The 7,834-nt window shown below is 42.7% G+C and overlaps 1 protein-coding gene across 1 annotated transcript in view; it reads left to right on the plus strand.

Annotated features, from left to right (window-relative positions):
- Positions 1–233: 233 nt before the first annotated feature.
- CLGN (calmegin) overlaps positions 234–7,834 on the plus strand; it is a 48,720-nt gene continuing 41,119 nt past the window's right edge. Inside the window, exon 1 of the mRNA XM_002916131.4 lies at positions 234–359. The gene's annotated coding sequence lies outside the window, so the exon portion shown is untranslated. The remainder of the gene's footprint in view (positions 360–7,834) is intronic.

Consider the following 7,834-nt stretch of genomic DNA (forward strand, 5'->3'; position numbering starts at 1 on the left):
AGGAGAAAATCTTCGGGGTAACGAATTCGTGCCCTGCCAGTCCAGCGGACCCGTCCACCCCACGACTGGCCGGCGAAGCTGGCGCGAGGCCCAAGTGCGCGCCTTACGGCGGGCTCGGCGGCTCCGCACAAGCCTCGCCCAGCAGCGCCCCTCCGTGGCAGTTGAGCCCCTCGGTGCAGGTGCGCGCGGCAGGCGCCTCGGGCCGCCACCTCCTCCCCGCCTGGGGCCGCACGCGCACGCGCAGTTAGCAGTCGCTGCTGGGCGGCCGCCGGCAGGACTGGTCTGGGGAAGCGCGGGGACCAAGTGGCAGCGACTCGGACATCTGAGCTGCCACTGCCGAAAACGGGCCCGCAAGACAGGTGCGTGGGCAGTAGGCCACTTTCCTGCTGCTCTTTGCGCTCGGGCTAGGGTGAGGAATGGGAGTCATTGCTTCTACGCCCAGGGCTGGGATTCCTGGGCCGCACCCCTTTCTTTGGCGACCCGCCAGGCTGAACAGGTTGGAGCCAGGTGAGGGGCTGGCTGTTGAGTTCGGGGATGGAGGTGCCCCGAGCGAGGCTCTCGGTGGGCTCTCCCGGCCTCGGGAGGAGAAAAGCCAGCCACGCGCGGCGGGAGTTGATGCCCCGCCGGGTCCGTTGGGTCCTCCCGAACTGCTGGGTCCACCTGTGCGCTGAGGCTGGGGCTGGGGTGCAGAGAAGACTGGTGCCTTCTCCATCCCTGCCTGTCCCCGAGGGCTTGAGCGGCCCCAGGGAGCCGAGTCCGTTATTCCAGCGGTTACCATTTCAGCCTCGTTCCGAGCTCGAGCCCCGGTGCGCGCTCCCGAGGGGTGTACGGAGGGCCGGGGCGTGTCTGGGCGCAGCTCCCCCCACCCACAGTTTTCACAAAAATGTGAACAAAACCAAAAAAGGCTCAGTTTACGCAATCCCCGCCTCTGTAAAGGCGAAGAGACCCAACCCTTTTAGCGGTGGGGGCCTGTAATTTCTGGCCACTCCGTAGCGGCGCTGCCTGGAGCCCGGTGTGCGCCTCCAGGGAGGGGGCGGGAGGGTTGGGTTGAATCCAGTGAAGCCCTAATTACTATAGACTCATTATCGCCTAAAGCCTGTTTACGATCAATCTGATACTTTAGCTGATTTTATTTATAGCATCGCCCAAGCAACAAGGAGGAGGCGTTTGCTTGGGATTTAACAAAGCTCAGAAGGGGGAGAGAGAAAGTGGTCATGGGAAGAAGTCTCAAATTAGAAAAAAGTTTATTTTGAAACTTGTTGATTCACAAAAGCCATCAAAACCCTGATCTAGACTGAAGATTTTACTTGCTTTAAAATTTTTACATCACTCTAGAAGGTCGTTTAATCACTCTAGGCAGCCTTCCTTTGGTAATTGTAAACTGGCTTCCTTTCACTGTACATTTCTGCCGTCACGTTTAGTTGATTTGATCTTCCATTAGTATTTAGATCAATCCTCAAAGCCTTAGAGCAAGATAATCTATATTATCTAGTTCATAAAGATAATTATTGTGTATGAATGATGTAAGTATGTTGATGGGTCTCCAGAAGTTGAACAGTGTTATAAGTTAGCCTTACTGCTTTTCAGTGCCTAGTAAGTTTTAGTGCTTTAATGAGAAAGCAAGAATTGTCAATTTTAATGGACCTTTAAATCATCTAGTTTGACCCCTTCACTTGACAAATGAAAAACAAAACAAGCCCGAGGCAATTTTAACCTCTTGCCTTTTTAGTAATAGAACTAGGAGCTTGGTGTGATGGTGCCAAGTTTAGTGTACTTTGTGTTATATCATTCTGTAGTTGAATCCCTCCTGAAGCTGCAGGACAACTGAAACTTGAAAAATAGTGATTTTCAAACACTACTTTTGAGGCATACCAGTGTTGGGCGAGTCCTCAGTCAGCCATTGAAAATGCACAGTAGAAAGGCAACTCATTATAAGATATGGCACATAGAATAGTATTAACGTATTACATACATGGGTGAGTGTGGAAGGGAGTGAAAGAAATGAGTTTTAAAAGGACAGAATTTATTCTGAGAACTGCAGAGAACTGCTGTGCATTTTTTTTTATTTTTTTATTTTTTTAAAGATTTTTATTTTTTTATCTGACAAAGATAGAGACAGCCAGTGAGAGAGGGAACACAAGTAGGGGGAGTGGGAGAGGAAGAAGCAGGCTCATAGCAGAAGAGCCTGATGTGGGGCTCGATCCCATAACGCCAGGATCACGCCCTGAGCCGAAGGCAGACGCTTAACCGCTGTGCCACCCAGGCGCCCCTGCTGTGCATTTTTATAAACAGTAAAATAATAAGTTTGTTTTAGAAAACTCATGCTAGAAGGAAGGTGGAGGAATGATTTAGAGAATCACAAGAGTGGAGGTGAAGAGGCAAAGTGAGAGTTTGCTAATCTACTTCAGAAATGATAGATTCCTAAATCAGGCTGTGGCTTGGGGATAGAACAAATCATTTAAGAAATGTCCACATGCATTCAGCTACAGTGACCTAGGGAGTCCATGAGAAAGAATAGTCTTTAAGATAATGGCAAAGTAACTTGACTGATTCAGTTGACTGGAGGTGCAGTTAATGGAGGAAGAGCGTTCAGGAGATAGAGAAGCAGGTTTGGGAGGAAAGACTAAGTTCAAATTAGCAGAAGCTTTGGGACATCCTTGAAGATGGATAGTGATTTGAAAGTAAGGAGTGACTTTTGAGCTGTGGATAAGATTTGGGAGCCCTTGACTAGCTTGTATAGGTAGAAGCCAAGAGTATATGTCATGTAAGAAGAGGGCCTGGGGACAGAACCCTAAGGAATAGCAATATTTACAGAAGATTGGAGAAAGTGCCTGTGCACAAGGCAGAGAAGAGGAAGAGAATGATGAATCAGGAATGGTGAGAAGAAAACCAAGGGAGAAGGTGGTTCCAAGAAGGAGGCAGTCAGGAGCAGTAGGCAATAGAACTGAAAAATGTTATTGTACTTAACTTTGTAGCAACAGTTTCAAGCAGCTCAGGAATACTAAATGTATTAGTAGTCATTGCTGCCATAACTAATTACCACAAATGTAGCATCTTAAAGCAATACAAATTTATTTTCTCTAGTTCAGTAGGTCGGAAGTCTGACATAGGTCTCACTGAGCTAACATTAGGGTGTTGGCCAGGTATCATTCCTTACTAGAAGCTCTGGGGAAATTCTGCTTCCTTGCTCATTCAGGTTGGTGGCAGAATTCAGTTTCTTGTGGTTGTAGGACTGAGGTTCCTGTTTCCTTGTTGACTGTCAGCTGAAGGCTGGTGTCAGCCTCTAGAGACCACTCACATTCCTTGGCTCATGGCTCCCTTCCATCTTCAAGGTCCATGTGGTGGGTGGAGTCCCTCTCACTCTTCACGTCTCTTCTACCCACCTCTCACGGACTTCCTCTTACTTTTAAGGGCCCATGTAATTATACTGGGCCCACCTGGGTAATCCAGGCTATTCCCCCTATTTTAGGATCAGCTAATTAGCTACCTTAATTCCATCTTTAATGCCCCTTTGCTATGTGAGGTAACATTCACAAGACCCAAGGATTAGGGTGTAAACTTCTTTGGGGAGTCATTATTCTCTCTACCGTAGGAAATTAGAAGTATTAACAATTAATGAAAACATTCTTTCTAGCTTTTGTTAAGGAGAGGTGATACCTAGAAACATTTATGTTATCTAATATGTGATCATTATAGTTCTGATAGTAAGCCAATTAACTTCTTAAATATCCTGAAATTTATGTAAGTGCTCTGTAAAAATTTAAAGGATCATAGTAATGTGAGGTATTACCATGAACTTGTTGATTTTTATATTTTTAAATGACCTTAAACTGCTTTAAAATCTTTGCTAGAAAGATTTTAAAAGCCACTTAAACTAACTAACTAACTAACTAACTAACTAACTATATATATATATATGCATAAGTTGTAGTTTGGATACACATAAAAATATGGCTTTTCAAATCTAAAACCTACAGAAACTGGAATGTATGTCTAAAGGATAGAATATAAAATGTTTAACCTTATGTTTTATAGACCTAGAACTTGAATCCCATTTGGTGGGGATTAAATAATTAAACCTTCTAACAGAGTCTTAATAAAAGGAATGTATAGCCTGAAACTCAACCTAACTTTGAATCTTCTCCCTCTATTTAGCAGCACTGTATCCTATGAGTAAGAACACACTTCCCTTGTGTATAAACGGGATGCCAATGCCTTCACCATGGAGTGCTGCAAAGATTGGAATTAATACGTTTGAAAAATAGGAGACAGCACTTCTTCTTGCTCCGCTCTTCCCCTTTCAGTTCCTTCATCACGTGCTGCTTGCTTTGTCCTTGGCCTAGGGAAATCACTCCTTCCTGTCCTTTGCATCACACTTGATTCTTTAAAAAAATTTTTTTTTAAACATTTTATTTATGTGTGAGAGAGAGCAAGCACAAGCAGGGGGAGCAGCAGAGGGAGAAGCAGGCTCCCTGCTGAGCAAGAAGCCCGATGCAGGACTCGATCCCAGGTCCCTGGGATCATGACCTGAGCTGAAGGCAGACCCTTAACTGAAAGAGCCACCCAGGTGCCCCTTTTAAAAAAACTTATTAAAAAGATTTTATTTATTTATTTATTTAGAGAGTGAGAATAGTGGGGAGGGGCAGAGGGAGAGGGAGAGAGAGAATCTCAAGACAGCTCTGGCCATTGGCCAAATTTCAGGACCCTGAGATCAAGACCTGAGCCAAGATCAGGAGTCCAGTGTTTAACCGACTGAGCCACCCACACGCCCCTGCATGACACTCAAATGTCACTTTTTCAAGGAGGCTTCCTCTGACCTTTCCCCTACCATGTAAATTAAATTCCCAACTCCCACCTCTTGGAACTTACTTCTGTCACTTATTATGGTTTACATGTAATACCTGGGTTTATTTTTCAATGCCGGCTTTCCATCCTAGACCATAAGCTCTTTGAGATCAAGAGCTATGTATGTTTTGCTAATTACTGTAAATTCAGTGTCTGACATAATTCCTGGCATGTAATTGGCAATCATAAATATTTGTTAAATGAATTTGTGAATGGTGAATGTTAATATCTACTGGCTGACGTCCCCTGAATTTCTGGACACATCAGCCATTACAAAATTAACAGATCCCTGGTGCAGCTCATTCTGAAGCACGCTAGTTTCTTGTGTGAGAAAATAACTGCATTTCAGATGGAGTCTTGCAGCGTCTTTGGAAGAATGCTGCATTCCAAGATGCCGCTGTTTCCTGCCTCTCCACCTTGGATCTTCTGTGATCCTTCAAGGTGAATTTTCTGCGTGCTCCATGAATTTTCTATGTGCTACATGGAAAACTGCAAGAATGCCCTCTAATTTTGGTGGGAATTTGTCCCGTTTTATTTTTGTGATATGATAACACGAGACCTTTTAATCCAATTTTTCTGAATATTGTCTTTTGTAAAGTAAATTATGAATTGGGTTGCTAAAATGCAGTCTGTAGCGAGATTCTGAAATAACTCATAAGATGTTTCTTCATAGATGTAGAATAGAATTTAAAAATGTGATTAATTTCCCATATTAAATTAGATCATAAAATGCAAACTTTCTGGACCGTTCTCTCTCTCCTCTGTAGAAATGCATTTATTGTGTTAGTTTTACCAGTGTTCTAACAAACTTTGGAGGGCCCGTGTTAGAAGTAGTTACATAACTATTTTTCTCTCAGAACAATAGCTATAGACATTATGTAAGCATTTAGTCCATAAATTTTTCTAGCAGTTTATTCTAAAAAAGGATTTTTCTCTGTAAGGATCTTGTAGACTTTTGTAGACAGTGGAAACTCCCTCATTTTATTTCTGGCTTTCGTCTAAGTGCGTGGAAACCCTTTGGCTAAATGTATTGCTGCAGCGCTGCCTCCGCAGGAAACGCATTCTGTTGGTTGCTTAGTAACGTCTGTTTCCCTTTCCCCTCTCACTTAGGCAGTCGTTCATTCATTCATTCTATAAACGTGTATCTGTCCCTATTCATCGCGTACTGGCACTCTTGGGTGCTGTGAATACAGAAATGAGAAGGCGTTCCAGTCCTCAGCAGGCGTATATTTTTGTCAGTTTTGTGTTTTATGATGCCTTAAGTTATTCTTTTGGAACTATGCAGAGGCAGTATAAATCCTAAATACATTAGTACGTATGTCATTCTAGTGTTTATAGAAACATGATTTAGAAAATGACCTTAGTATGTAACTCAAGTAATGTTTTTATAGCCAGTATTTCAGCTCTGTTCCTTTCATTAGTCTCAGAACTTCAGTAGTTTCTCATTTTATAGGATCAGATCCAGGCTCCCTGGATTGTAGTACTGTGGTGTCTGAACTGCCAGAAAGTTGTATTTTCGACTGTTATTTCTGTTGTTATGGTTCTTTTTCTACTTTTTGCTGTATTGCTTGAGGTCTTTTCATTGTTTCTAGGTTTTTCTGATTTAGAAAAAAAAATACCTGGTTTTAGTCAAAAGTATGTATTCGTTAAGGTAATGCTGAAATAAGTAGAAAATAAAAATATCTCAGAGGCCTAACACAATTTCTGGCTGCTGGCATGCTGGAGGAGTGGGTGGCTGTGGCGGTTAATTGTATGTATCAACTTGACTGAACTACAAGGTGCCCAGATACTTAGTCAGACATGATTCAGGGTGCGTATGTGAGGGTGTTTTGGGATGAAGTTAACATTTGAATGATAGGCTGAGTAACACAGCTTACCCTCCCTGGTGTGAGTGCTTTCATCCAATCACTGGAAAGCCTGAATTGAACAGAAAGGCTGACTCTATAGGAGGAAGAGGGAATTCCTCCTGCCTGGCTGTCAGAGCTGGCACTTCCGTCTTTTTCTGTCTTTTCTTTTAGCAGTAACTTTGGCTGTGTTTGGGTCTTGAGCCTGCTGGCTCAGACTGGAACTCATACCATTGGCTTTCCTGGCTCTCAGGCCTTCAGACTCAGACTATACCTGCAGCATTGGCTTTTCTGGGTCTCACCTAACTCCAAAGAAAATATAGTCCAGTCACATCCCCTGGAAAAAGAGAAGAAAGTTTGGTGATCAGCCAGCAATCTCTCTCACACTTTACAACAATTATTAGGTATCCTGTGATTGTCTTTTCCTTTAGTGCTCCAGCCACCTCTGATGTGGGAGTGAGCATTACTTCAATACAGTAAAGGAGCTGCACTTATTAATTTGTGATTGTGGGCTCACAGTGGAAACTGAAGAGGGCTTTTAGGTGATGTGGGTGAAACTTTTTGAGGTGGATCAGGCTGCTTGGTCTTAGTTTCAAGTATTAGAGAGAATGGTATCTCATACTTGGCAAAATTTACTTATACTTTAATTTGTTATTGAATCAAACCAGAAACAGTGCAGAGAACATACACGAGATCAAAGTTACAGGAAAATGGGTGTGCTTCTCTATGTCATTTTTAAATGAAGACTATTATCTGTAGAACTGTATTGCCTGCAGAATGGTTTGTGACCAATAGCAGTTTATTTTTAAGTATTTCACTTTTGTAGTGAGGTAATATGGTCATTTCTGGGTAAATATCTTCATAGCTTAATATTAATAATCTAAATTTGAGAAGTTTCCAAGAGTTTCAAAGTATGTACTATTACCATTTTTGTAATTTCTTTCTGTTGCTTTATCAAAAAGCATATAATCAGTGGGATAAGATTAAAATAGGAGGTAGCATGGTATATTGATGTACAGTTCTAGATTCTGATCTCATTTAACATTTCCAACCCATGTGACTTTGTCCAAGTTTTTAAATTTGTTTTCAATTTGTAGATTGGAAGTAGTAATGCCTCCTTATTTATGTCCTGGGAGGCAGAGATT

The sequence above is a fragment of the Ailuropoda melanoleuca genome, chromosome 5 (genome assembly GCF_002007445.2).
Source record: "Ailuropoda melanoleuca isolate Jingjing chromosome 5, ASM200744v2, whole genome shotgun sequence".
Classification (NCBI taxonomy): domain Eukaryota; kingdom Metazoa; phylum Chordata; class Mammalia; order Carnivora; family Ursidae; genus Ailuropoda; species Ailuropoda melanoleuca.